This window comes from Dasypus novemcinctus, chromosome 13, assembly GCF_030445035.2.
Source record: "Dasypus novemcinctus isolate mDasNov1 chromosome 13, mDasNov1.1.hap2, whole genome shotgun sequence".
Classification (NCBI taxonomy): Eukaryota; Metazoa; Chordata; class Mammalia; order Cingulata; family Dasypodidae; genus Dasypus; species Dasypus novemcinctus.
The window spans coordinates 72,656,455-72,671,005 of record NC_080685.1 but is presented as its reverse complement, the minus strand read 5'-3'; the positions used below and the strand labels follow the sequence as shown (position 1 = coordinate 72,671,005).

At 34.9% G+C, this 14,551-nt stretch overlaps 1 protein-coding gene across 3 annotated transcripts in view; it reads left to right on the top strand.

The window, feature by feature from the left end:
* The first annotated feature begins 394 nt into the window (after positions 1-394).
* The window catches only part of BRINP3 (BMP/retinoic acid inducible neural specific 3), a 534,695-nt gene continuing 520,538 nt past the window's right edge, over positions 395-14,551 (top strand). The window contains exons 1-2 of one of the 3 annotated variants that reach the window (XM_071207621.1): positions 403-1,073; positions 1,563-1,694. The gene's annotated coding sequence lies outside the window, so the exon portion shown is untranslated. Of the gene's footprint in view, positions 1,695-3,458; positions 4,707-14,551 lie in introns of those variants that run through there. The other 2 variants (XM_023585227.2, XM_071207620.1) reach the window with 2 other exon arrangements.

The following is a 14,551-nucleotide window of genomic DNA, read 5'->3' as shown; positions in this document are numbered from 1 at the left end:
CCTTAGTCTGCAAGAAATCAATTTCCACTCTACCTTGCTCTCTTACCTCTAAAAAAGAGAGATGGGTAATTCTTAAGCTTCGGGGTCTGGAGGAAGTTAGGGTGGAAGGCAAAAGACTCCCACAGCGCTCTTTATCCCGATGCTTACTCTGAGAGTGAACCCTTGGGGAGGGAGCAGAGGATTTTATCTAAGGAGAGTATCGGAGAGGGGCAAAAATTCATTTCATTGCCAAAATATAAATCATCTACAAACAGAATTACCAGCCTCTCAAGTCGTACAAGCCCTTCTTTGGGCGATGTAGGTTTTAAAGAGGAAGGGGAAGTTCCTGAATTGAGAGAGAGAGAGAGAGAGGGAGAGAGAGAGGGAGAGAGAGAGGGAGAGAGAGAGGGAGAGAGAGCGAGAGAGAGAGAGGGAGAGAGAGCGAGCGAGAGAGAGCGAGCGAGAGGGCGCGAGCGATAGCGAGCGCGAGCGGGAGGGAGGGGAGAGATAGGGAGAGGGAGAGAAACTGGGATTGGGATTTAGAAAGGTGGGCTCAGGGAGATGAAAAGGGAGAAGAAATAAAGCTAATCTTACCCATCAATCTGACGATCGTTTTGTGCAGTATCTGGATAGGAAAATGGCACGAGAATGCGTTGCGCAGCAAAGCCATTTCTAGCACGCTCTCCCTCTGTTACTGTGCAGGAATCAGAGGGGATGGGGAATCCTCACAGCCTGCCACCTGCTCTCCTAGGGACGGTCCCCAGAACCTCCAAAGCTCTAGGTTCCAAAGCAAGGCATTAGAGCTGAGGTTTCAGGCGGAAGTCCGTAAGCCTTAGTCGCCGGCAAGGATTCGCTGGGGAAGCAGGACTAGGAAAGCACGCTGTCGCCGCCGCTGCGGCATCTAGCCCGGGATCCCCTTGCCTAATCCTCCCGTGCACAGCTATTCGGCCTCCATCGCATTTTCAGCCCTTGATTTTTTTCCCCTCAAGGCAATCGCTGATGATTTGGTTATCCTAATGTGACTGGTCATAATGGTTTATTTGGGAGCTTGGTTATGTTGGATTGCCTTACTACGCCTCCCGCAGTTGCTGCTGGTGAGCGGGTTCATAGGAAACCCTTATGAAATGCACTGACGAAATACTATTAATCCTAGTAATAATGTTCCCAACGCCTGTAACTCTTAACGAACTGAGAGTGGGAAGATCAGAGCAGGATTTCCGAAGCGGTCCTTTCTTGTATTCTCATTGGACCCTCCCCACCAGCCAAAATTATTCTTGCTGCTATATCTATCAGGATGACTACAGCCTGCTCAGTAGTTCACTCTTTATCTCGTCTTCAGCACATCCTTTTACTTCTCTTTGCAGATTTATCTGAATTCCACTTCTTGTTCTCTGGGGTTTCACAGCTTCTGTCTTTTGCCACTGCATGGGGATGTAGTCTGTAAATTTTCACTTTGCCTAAGGATAACCACAAACAAGCCCCCTCCTCCCCCAAAAAGCACCTCTTTCACATTTTGCTTCCTTTCGTGGGGGTTCGTGGCTCTCCGTGATGTAGCTGATTTTTACTTGGTTACATGCCACCAGGAACTGCTGATTATTTCAAAGTTCCATCACCCTGCAGTTCACTTCTCTACCTTGAATTGGAAGATCATGGAATATCTACTTGAATTTTGGATGTATTTTTCTCAGTCATCTTGTTTCCTGAATTTTCACCTGGTAAGTTATTTTCTTAGCATGTTATTAACTTATTACTCATGTTATTTTAATAAGCTTAATTAAAAAACACTTGTCTCATTTTTACATTTATAGAACTCAAAAATCTGTGACCGTATCTATTAATTAGTATGTTAGTTGCAATCGTGCTAAGATACATTCCACGTAATGAATTACCTCACTACCTTGTATATCCTTCGTTTATTCATTTCTGTCCTCATTTATATTACAGGTATATGGAACATTAACTTCCCTTCCCCCCTCCCAGGTATTAACCCTTCTTGGCACCCATTCCTAGGCCATTTGAAAGGTCACATTTTATATGTTTATCTAAGAAAGTTTTAAAGAAATCTTCTGACAATTGCAAGGTCTGGTCAAGTTCACTAGTCTCTCTAATCTTCAGAAGGTTGTTCGTGTCAGTATTTGCTCATCATAAGCAAGTACATGACTAAGGAAGGACTTTTGTAAAGTATATTTTACAAATTTGGCAGGGCACTAAGCACTGAAATGTCCCTGCATGGTAAGAAGAGGAGTGTGAGTTTTGAGTGCACCATTTTTCTACAACATCCCCAGATCACACATGAACACAACATTTTTGGCATTTTATTTAGGAGTACATTTCAAATTTTGCAAGTTTAACTACTGAGCAGCTTATTCGGACAGAGTGCTCATTTCAGAAGGGAGCTATCAGAAGAAACCACTGATTATCTTAGTTATAATAAATTGTAATTACATGAAAATTTTAATTGCTTCTCTTTTCATTCTTGCCCATCTCTACCCTCAGTTTTTAATAAGTATGTTGAAATGGTCAGTGTTTTTTTATTTTATGTACATTTTTATGACCTTAGCTGACGTTTGTGATTATCATGTTCCCTTTCTGTGTAGGTTTGTTTGAGAAACATTTAAATCTTTGCTTTTATTTCACATATGGCAAGGGCACAGTATTCTTTAAATGCCAAGTCTGCATGTACCAGTAATCTCTGATGATGGATATTGAGGGTTTTGAGGTTTACTTTATGAACACTATACACCACCGCCCACCTCCCCACCCCCTCTCCAAGTCCCAGGTTTTGACTCCATGCCCTTTATTTGTGTACCTGGAGGTCAGAACCTATTGTTCAAGGCATTTGTTTCTTTCCTTCTTTTTATTTTATTTTTTTAATTTTTTGGTAAGAACTATTCCTGCCTATTGATGGCTCACGCATCAGTCTAAGTTAACATAGATATTTTAATTCAATGCCCTTTTAGCATCCAGACTTAAAAGTACTCCAGCTGCAGCGTCACCCCATTCTCGCCCCCCCCCCCCCCCCCCAGCCCACCTCTGGCTCAGGATTCGAGGGCTTTTCCCCCTTGCCTCCCACAGAGAGAACAGCACTGAAACTGACCCACACCACTAGGCGCCCCTTACCCCTCACTAGTTTCTACCGGGTCCCCTTCCCAGTCCGGTTGTCCTGCCTGTCTTCAGGGTCCGTGACTTCAGTTGGAGAAACGAGGGCATATGATAATTCACCAATTCAAACAGCCTCTTTGGAGGACTGCTGCTGTTGCGCAGGAGTGGAGGAGGGAAGGAAAGAGGGGGAAAAAAAAAGACAACTTTCAGCGCAGTCAGGTCTTTTCTTAACATAGTCCACCCAGTAAGGCACTGACATTTAGGTAAATGCGTTTCGCTGTGTTATAATCTGACGTTCACTTTTGCAAAAGGAAAATTTGCATCTGAGAGGCTCCCTCGGCCAAAGAAGGTTTAAGCAGAGGGCTATATCAACAGGCGATTCCGCTGGAGATTTCTCCGCAGTTCACGGCAACGCCTAAACCACCTGGGCGCCGGGAGCACGGAGACCTAGGCGCGGGGCCGACTCGGCTGGCCTTGGGCTGGGTGCTGGGTGTGGGACTGACCCACGCGGGGTAGGGACCGTGCCTCCTACTCCGACCCGCGAGCGCAGGCTCCACACTCAGCCCCTGCGGCGAAAGTGTGCCCGGGGTGGGCATTTGCAGCACTGGAGCTGGGGGCGCTTCAGGAGGTTTCACTCTCCTCTTCATCTACATTTCCAGCCTTCAGCCGGGCGAAGTCGAGCCAAACCTCTTCTGTGTGAGGAGTCAGGCTTGAGCTCTCTAGAATCTCTTATCAACGCCCTTCTGCGTTAATTAATTAATTAATTTTAATGAGCTATAACTGCGATTAGTAGATGATGATTCTTCATTATGTCTGCTTTATAAAACCCTAATAGCTGTCTTCATCCTGCTGGTTAGTTAGGTGAGAGTTGCTGGATGACTTCTGAGGCTCAGGGTTAAAGTATTGCTGACCGTCCCTCCTTCCCACCGTCCACCAACTCCCAAGAATCAGGAGCACGGTGCGGTAGGACAGACACTTGGAGTTCAATTCGGACCTAGACCTTAGCATATAAGGTTGAAGTTGGAACGAAAAAGTGAGGGTTGGAGGCTGCTTAGCTTATATCATACCCACTTTCAAGTCGGGCTTTTATTTTTATTTCTCCCCTTTTCTGGAGGTGGGGCTGTGAGGTAGGAGGACCTGGGACTGGGCGCTCTCTCCGCGTCCGCGAGAGAGGGGGTGGCGCTTCTTGGCCGCTGGTTTCTGCTAGTTATGCAGCCAAGCAGTGGCGGAGAGTTTGTCTCTGATGGCTGTTCTCCTGTTTCCCAAGAGTTGAACGAGAGAGCATTTTACTTCGCACCAGGTCGAGAACGTGATCAGCCGGTTAGAGCTGGGACTTCCTTCTAATGGGAATCAGGCTGGGAAACGCAGGGTGGGCTCTACTTCAGAAGATAGCATGCAAGTCTCCAGCTGTGAAATGCTAAACGGCTGTTACAATAAAGGAAGAGGTGACTAGGATTGCAAATTAACCCCGCTTCCAAACATTCGAGCCAGTCAAATGTGTCTAGGTAAAGAAGAAAACATCAGGGTATAAACTGTCACGGCAGCTCCGAAAACAGACGATTCGGATTTGTGGGACTTTTTCTTTTGCGTGCTGTTCATGTGTTTGTTATCATGCAGTTAAGCAGGTAAGGACTGAAGATCTGGCATTTATAATGTCTTTGTTTCATTGGCAGTAATATATCCTGTGTTTGACCCATCCTGTGATGATTTTTCCGTTTCAAGTGATGGAATAGAAGCCTTTTCAGATGGTCCTGCTATGGTGCATAACTTTCTTAATATTCACATTGACGACTCCATTTAAATCCATTTACATTTTGACATGAATTCATTTAAATGTTTAACAATGTTGCAAAAATCATAATTTGGAGCAAGGGAACAGAAAGGAAGGGGGAAGGTAGAGAGTTAGAGGAAGGGATGCAGAATCCCTAGGAGTATGAAAGATGGCAGTTGCAGAAATGCCTTAAAACATTGCCTTTTGGTAAGGTCACAGACCTTACATATAATAAAGGGCAGTTGCAGAACTGTTAAGGGCATCTTCAACTAGCAAAGTATATTTGACTACTTCAGAGAAATATTTTGTGGGCATTTTCATGTTATTTCCTCAATCTTGAAAAAAAAATCCATGGGGTGGGGGTTGGTTGGGTTGTCAAGATTTAAAAAAAAAATAGCTTGCCCACATAAAATGCTACGAATGACCCCAGTATATGCATCTTTGGGCTTAGGAAACCAATTGAAAAACTGAAGGAAAAAAAATCAATACAAATTTAAATATCCCATGAATAAAGCTCTTTTGTATTTAAAGTTTTGTAGATGTATTATTTCACTGTCAGACTTAATAAACAACTCATTTAAAATGACATAACAAATTGCTAATGTTTTAATAAGTTTTGTTATTATTATTTATGTTGTTTTGTTTCAATTTGCTTACATGTTGAAGAAGTCTAGATTTCCCATAGAGAGATGAAAAATAAATAACTAAGATACAGTCCTAAAACTATCCCATTTATCTCTATCACTTTCTCTTCTCTAAGAAATTGTACCTTTTAAGATTTCCTTTGTAAATAGTCTTAGTGCTTACCTTTATTGATATGGATCCCTGATCAATAATTGCAAGTTTGGGTCATAACATTCCAAAGTTGTGCTTTTCTTAGTTGGATGCAAAAGGTAGTTTCTACTCCACTGGAGAAAGTTATTCATCACAGAATTCCTATTTCCTCAATCTGTTTGTATTTTACCCTCTGGAATTTATTGTGGAATTGTGCATATGTCCATTTTGGGGTGGGTGAAATTGGTATTTATCTTAAAACTACATTGCTTTAATAATATTTTCTAAATTAAATAATTTTTCCATAAAATAGTTAATTTTTCTTTTAATCAGATAATGTTATGTGATTCCATCTTCTTATGGAATATTTTCTTTTAAGAAACCGAACATTATATTCTAATAGAAATGTACACATTTATAAACTACAGTTCATCTTGATTTTCCTCATGCAAAATGTTTGGTAGAGTGCAGCTAAGTAAAGGGAACCTAAGTAGGAAATAAACATTGGGACTCTGTAATGAGTAATTGGTATGACTCTAGATTTGTGTGTTCTTGAAATAAAAGTGGAAATTCTTTTCAGCATAGTGCTTTTCTGTGTTTCTCTCTATAACTACAAAGAACACAAGTGGTAGGATTTCAAAATTTTGATGCTTCATTTTCAACCCATGCTTCACTTAACTCTATTGCTATATTTTCTTTAAAATAAGCAGATACTGACTAGAGTGTCTGAAAATTTTAGTAGTTTAGACATTGGATATTGGTTTTAAAAGAGTTCAGATGCAAACAGGGATAAGACTCCAATCTATGACATTTAGCAAACATTTATTATTGCTTAAAAAAATAACCCCAAAACTGTTTGGTCATTTAACTTATGATGAATGAGGTACTTTTTATTAACATGCAACATTTTTCTTTTCCACTGTCTAGTATTGGATCATTGGGAAAAATAAAGCACTATTGGATCTTGGATTGCTTCCTGAATATCAGTTCTAGTTCTACCTAAGATTTCTTGACCAATCTTCACTTATTTTCGTTATTTCTCATATTAGGTATAACAATATCTACCTTAGAGTTGTTGCAGATAAAATGATATAGGAGATATGGATGTTTTAAAAAGACAAAAATGCTATGAAAACCAAATATATTATGGAAAAGGTCCATGTAGGTTTGAAAATTTTAGTGTCTCTTTTCATAAAGCTGTATCTCCCATAAAAGAAGCGATGCTGCCTCAACTTTTTAAAGAATATTAGTGTCAAATTTTATTATTCTATGGTGTCCTGATGACAATAAGTTTAATCAGTGTTCTTCCTTTTGTTTTGATATAGTGTACATAAAACTCACACACACACACACATACACACTCTTGAAATAATATACTTCCTAAAGCACATTAGTTCTTATTTACATTACATTTATCTTGACTTTAATTCAGTTCTGGGAGAATAATCCTACTTTTACAAAATAGTTGTTCTTGACTGACTTCTCAGTGTCATTTAATGAAATAGATGTCTGACTTCTTAGAAGTTCATATTGTCACCCTGATGATCTCTGTCTGCTCTTAATGGAAAATAAGATAAAACTAGTCCCATGTAACAACTTTCAAAATGAAGATACTTGAAAAACAAACGAAAACACAGACTTTTAATTTCCAGTGATTTTGTAAACATATTTAGATAATCAGAAATAATTGGGGTGATAGCTAGCATTGAGTGTATGTCTTTTAATTTAGCAACTACTTGGCTGATTTCATTTACACACTTAGGCGTATACCTCTGACCATTCTCTCAATGCACCACTACAGGTTTGATTTGATTTTGGTGTATACAATTCATATATTCTAAAAAATAATAATAATTTTGTTTTTTAATATTATTGATTGCTAATGGGTAATCTTAATTCTTAGAAGGGGGTAGTTTAAAAATGTTTATCCTGTTCTAGAAGAAGATGAAATTTAATCATGAATGTAACGGCCTCTCTATGGAAGATATAAATGAAAGTTCTAGCCGATTTTTTTTTGGTAGAGGAATCAAATGGCCACTGTAACCATTTTATACTGGTCATCAAATATCTTTGTCATTGACATTTTAAAACTTTTAACACTATCATTTCATATTCGATGATGTCTCAGTAATATTTATATCCAATTACACATTTGCAGAACTATATCTAGTTGCAAAGTCTTCATAGATTATTATTTCATAATGCAGGAATCCACTCTCTTCTATACCTAATATGTGAAATAAAGCATTCATACAAACAATTCTGGAATATGTCTCAATTTTATATTCAAAGTAATTAATCATGAATAATTAATTGGTGCTCTAATAATGGAAATCAGCCCAAGTATGATTGTGTAACAAAATTATGTTTCCCCACAGTTAAAAATATAGCTAATAATGTATTTCCAATGAACTGATTGGATTACTAAATATTATGAAAAAATAGTTATGTTGATTTTTTTAAATGTTTAGTTTTAACTTAGAAAGTGTAAATTGAGACGTGGAAAAATGTCATATAATGTACTAAATTTGGAAACATAATAGATTCTCATTTTTCTATATTCATTGTTTTTTCTTGACTATAATTCATAATTGTTCAAAATTTTTATTTTTATTATGTTTAGAGTTTAAAGGTATTAATCCTTAATGTGACCTATTTTCACTTGTAATTATGTTCTTTAGAAATATTTGTTTTAATGCTTATACCCTAATTCACTCATATGTAGATGCCTTTAAGGGTCCCCAAAGGAACATGAATTGCTTTAACAGCTAATAAAAAAGCGACCATGTTATAGTTCCAGGAAATTAAACCTATAAAATACACATATATTGATTAAATTAATAAATATGTGAACATTACCTTCAAATGTATTGTAGCTTTCTACTATATAAGAATTATTCTTTCATAATGGTCTGTTTCATTTAAATTCCATTATAGATTTATTGTGAGAGAACACTTATAGATAGACTTATTCTTCCTGATTTCTGTGAATATCAGCCAACCTCATCAGGATTGAGCTGTTTTTTATTAACTTTTCTGGACTCTTGCATTTTGTTAATTTTAAAAGCAATTTCTAAAATATTGCACTATTAAAAGACAATCTAATCTTGGGAAGACCAGAATTGAGTAAGCATGCATTTCAGATTTCTCAATGTCAAATAGTGCCAGTATATAAACACACTGCTACTTCATAGATTTATTAAACACTCACTGTCACAAGGGAAAAATATTTTCTTTAAACCATTTTAGATGGCATTACAAACCAGTCTGAAAAAAAGTCATAAAAACAAATCAAAAGACAAATTTAAAAAATAAAAGCTTGAGTTCATTCAGGTATCATATTAATAAATCCCATATGGTTTGTAGTTTGAGTAAAATTGTGTTCTGTCTAATATCTTTGATATATGTGCATCATGCAACCCAATACTTTGCATCTGCTTTTAGATATGCAGTTTAATTCTGTGTTCAGTAGTTTCCTCTATTGCAGCTAAATTAAATATAAGAACAAAAATTAATCCAATTACGAAATTCCTGGGATAGACAATATCTCCAAGCAATTTTCAAGTCTTTAGTGCACTAACATTTCTGACAGTTTGAGGAATCAACCCTGTAAATATGTCTATAAGCAGGTGGAGCAGTCTTTTTTGTAAATGAGCGCCTCCTAGATAATAATAAGCACAATAAAAATTTTTAGAAGAAAAACCATTAAATCATGCAGCAAAGTTGTTCAAAATACTAGCTTAAGAAAATTCATGTTTCTCAACATTTTCGTATATAACACAGGGCATATTAGTATATGGAATAAACTAGCTTACTCAAAAAAATTAAATAGAATGAATGAATGTACTTAAGCGTATGGTAATAGACTATCTCATTATTTATTTAGACTGGCCATTAATATATAAATGCACATTTATAGTGTACTTTAAAAATATGGTATACACTATTTTCAAGATTGTCCTATAATGAGGACATAATGAGGAAGAAGGCCAAAGCTTCCAAAACTGAGTAATCTAGAAGAAAAAAATTTTATCGATTAACAATTTATGACAGCAACAAACACCTAGATAATAAATTGTTCCTTAAAATATATAATACTAATTTCACTACAAATCAAGTTTTATCAACGCTTGCTAATTTTTATTCACAAACATGCTTGAATAAGTAATTGTGATAGAGTATGTGCTTTCACATTCAGCCTGTTATTTGCCACTACTAAAGACAAAACTTTTTAAGTGTAAACTTATGAGAAGTCATCTCTGTAGAGTTGAACTACAGAGCTAAGAAAAAGGACCATTTATTTCTCCTTTTTATTAAGGAGCACCATACATTTAAAAAAGAAATCTTAAAAAAAAAATTGTGACCTGAATAATAGTTTTAAAAATCTTTCTTACCTTTAAGTGGAGACATAGTGTATGGATTTACAGGCCCTCTTCCTCCCAAGATTCATACACTTTTGCAATACATTATTTCTTGTTTGAAAACTTTTAGACCAAGGATAAATTATTGACATTTTAATATATAGCTATCTTTACCCTTTGGCTAAAAGATGAAGAATTATGGTTGAATAGTAATGTTATTGTGGAGAAAGTGACTCCAAGCATTTGCATTTCCTCTAAGAGTGAACTCTAGTAGGTTTTCATTTGTACCTTTCATGAGTCTATGAAATGCAGAAATTTTAAGATATCTTCTTTTCAAACAATTTGTAAGACAAAAACAAATGACAATTATATGGAGATGGGCCAGAATGAATACAGAGATTATTTATGATGCTATCACTATTTAAACCCAGCTTGGGCAGCTGCTATTTAAGGAAATCAATTCTGATTGACAGTAAGAATCAGCAGCTCCAGTATAAACTGTTGTGATTAAATATTAAAAATTTTTTCTTATCAATAAGCTTGAGTAAGTCAGGTAAATAAAAGTTGACTGTAGTCTCACAAGATTCTTTCATCACAAGACTAATACACATTTTACATCTTTTACTACCTTTTAGATTATAATTTACAAAGGTCTGAGTTGAAGGAGACAATTTGTTTTGTTCAGAATTTGAAACCAGACAAATGTTGTTCAGAAGGTAATTCCTGGGAATTTCAGACAAAAATCATTTAAAAATAATACTTAATGTATAAATGATATATTAGACATAGCTAATATTCAATAGTCTCCTTAGGTCAGATCTAGTGATTACCACTTATTCTTTTAATTGCCTTCCAATTTTGGTAGGGTCTTTTTCTAAAAGAACCCTCAAGAATATAGATTATTTTTCACATTTTTCATCTTGGCTTTCTCTTGAAATTTAATATCTTAAGTTCTTCATAACTCTCTGAGTTGGAAGATGGTTGGGCTATTTTAGAAGTTAAAGTGATGTTTTGACAAGAGTGCTCCTTGAAAATATCAAGTGTTCTCAAGATCCTATGTTGAGGAAAAATGGTGAACTCAATTGTTTATTATTAGAACAAAGATTAGTTAGCTAAACTGGAATATATTACCAACACCAGGCTTTGTAAGGGAAATTGTCCTATTTAAATATCTGTTACTGGATTGGTTTGCTTGTATAAATTACCTCTTTTTTTTTTTATTTTTGCCTACATTTTTAAAAAGTATTTGCTGAATGTCTTGTCTCATTTCATCAATTGTGAGCAATGGGGAAGGCCTTGAGAATATAACAAAAGATTTAATACTTGCTCTTCAAGTGCATAGAGATTTGTGTGTGCATGTGTGTTACTATTTGAAGTACAGCGTGTTTTAATCCAGTAAAGCTTAATGTTTTAAAGGTAATGCTTCACCACTCACTTTATTTTCACACATCTCCAATTTTGATATTATAAATATAGCTCTCTTTTAGATAATAGGAGGGATATTAAATTCCTGAGTCTAGAGAAAGGTCAATAACTAATATATTTTCTATCCAGGATATTAAAGAATAAGTATTGAAGAGAAATATAGAAACCTGGACTGTTCTGAAAATAAAGTCATAGCATTTCCCAAAGTAATGACTTAGTTGACATCTTATTGTGTTTCTTTTAAAAAATGTTAGTTTCTTCATAATGGAAATATTTCCAATGAACTATAAATTATCATTTTAGTTATGAGAATTAATTAGAAAATAAGATTGACATTACAAGAATTTACTTTGAAAATTTTAATTTTCCCATTCCTCATGTATTTATTAAGTGTTTGTTGTGTGTCAAGTTTGTTGTTGGTACTTTGTTTACAGGGATGAACAAAATAGATACAAATCCTTACCCCATATTTTTTATCATACAGTGGAATTATTATCTTGTGAATTGAATAATAGATATAACCAGAATTAGAAGACACATTTAGGATTCTTTAGCAATATTTATAAACTCTAACTCCAAAGTAAAAAGTTTGAACATTTTCACTTTTTTACAAATGGGAAAATAAACATGAAGATTATTATTATTTTTTTTAATTTTAAGTTTTCTATAGTCTAATCAGGATTTTAAAAATAAATAAATATACCGAAACTTATTTGAAATTTCCTTAAAAATAATAATCCTTTTGTTGTGAATTCAGAAGACATACTACACTTTATGTTTCTGATATAATAACTCCTAATTATGTAGCTCCTTTTCAACTAGTAAGCCTTGTTAACTCTAAGGTCAGTTTTAGATCCATCTAGATCAAGAGATTTATTGTCCATTTGATTACCCAACTCCAGAATTTCCTAACTTCATCCCATTAGTGAGTCTTTCTTGTAGAATACAGTAGTAAGCCTTTATTTTCAGCAGTATAAATATCTTTGCTGAACAAAATGTCATTGTTATACTACTACTTTTTTCCAGGATCACTGTAAAAATACAGCATTTCTAAAATGTAGCAAAATTGTAACTGAAAACATTGTCCATAAAGGCAAGGTCAAGACTAAATATCTTGTATTTGCATAGGACATACAGTTTATGTTGAATAAAAGTTTTTTCAATTACATGTATTGCTCAAATTCTTAGATTTTCTTTAAATTGGGATTCATGTGACAATGCTTTTTTTAATTGACACTGAAATGTTTAATCTTCTGATAGACTAGACTGCATTTCATTTTTGGACTATGTCCAAAAAAGGCAGAATCTTATGGTCCAAATAATAGCAACTATTATTTCCATTCCCTCCTGTACGTAGATTTTTTTAATCTTTATTTTGAACGGTCCTCTGTTTCATCTTTTTGATAATATAAGATGTTAATTGTAAGAAATTTCCTGAAGCATTCCTTATATTGTACTTTACATGTAGATTTTCTGATTTAAATATACTAATCTGAATATGCTGCACTGAACTTCTGAAATAAAATTACTAATATTTGGATCCTACCAAGATATTTTGTTATGTGATCATTTATGTGGAACACTCTCATCATTTTTATTTATCAGATATACAGATGGCTTCGGTATTTTGAGATTTTTAGCAATAATTTCCCCCATAGGATGCACAGAATTATGGAATGGAACTCACCTTCTTCCTTTCATTCTTTCTAATGAATCCCACCATTAGGTAGTAGTATTTAACTTGTCTTTACTGGTAGGACAAGATTGTATTGACAGGATCAAGCAGAAGATTAGTTCCCTCTGCAGTATATATTCCTCAGAGGAATACTAACCCTCATTAAAATGGAAAACACTTAAAGCTGTTAGTCAGAGGCACTGCTTTGCCTGATCAGCTAAAATAAATAACAAGAAGGACCCTCTGCCATACAAGTTTAACAGAGTTAAATGACTAGAAAGATGGACCTAACCTTTACAGTGTGATTTAAAACAAGGAAGCTTATTAAATTTGAGAAAAAAATAAAAGAGAACAAAAATGTAATAATGCATCCCGTAACTTTATATATAATGTTAATCTCCTGGTAGTATAAGCAGACATAATGATACAGCCCATAAAGTAACTTTTGTAAAGGAAATTGAATTCAGTGTATATTTATCAAAAACTTACTAATGCAAGATAATATATTCAGTATAAGGGACCACAGGGCTTCATAAAATATTATCTTGGTCAGCAGGTCATTCATAAACTGGTCATATGAACAAAGCTGTTAAAAAGGGTAATAGAAATAGATTGTGAAATTTTAGAAGAATCATGAGTGGAGAGCCATCCACTCTATAATTATTTTAATAATTTACAACCTATCAAGTTCAAAGGAATTTTAAGTTAGTGATGAATCCATAGAACATTGGCCTTTAAAATTCAAAAGTAATTGATAATTCAAATAAGGGTATATTTCATTCAGTTATAGTCCCCCATTGGGTAATATCAGGTTTATGAGCTGGCTGGAGTGTAATGGTATCTTTTTGTCTTAGGGATTATCACTACATTTTGGTTTCTCACAATTTTGTTTTACTTATTTGAGGAAAATTGGAAGAATTATCAATGCATAAGGAAAAAGTTTGATTTTTGTAATAATTCCTAGGCATATACAGCGATAATTTGTAGAGCTGAAAGTTAGAGTGATTTACTTCCCATTCTTCCTTGATAATGTTTATTTCAACAAAGCACAGCCAGAGCTAAAGCAACCATTTCTTTATATACTTATTGGAGTACAAAGAGAATGACAAAATTCTATTAATTTATATGGAAAATGGCACACATGTAAAGTCTGAAGGATTTTATACCTTGATGAATTACTTGACATTTTTACATAGTAAATTACCAAATTCTACACCATTTAGCTATTTTAAAATATATTAATTTTAAATAAACAAGTTCTAAATGAAAGGAAGGATGATTTTATGTCATTTGAAGTCTAAAATTTTAGAATCATAAATATTTGACAAAAGCAGTTACAATATGCAATTAATGCTATGATATAAGTCATTGAGTATTAGGGCTTTCATTCTCTTATTAATTTGACTATATAGAGTGTGGATATTCAAAAAGCAAAATCCATTGGTAAATGCCTGTATAAAGCTG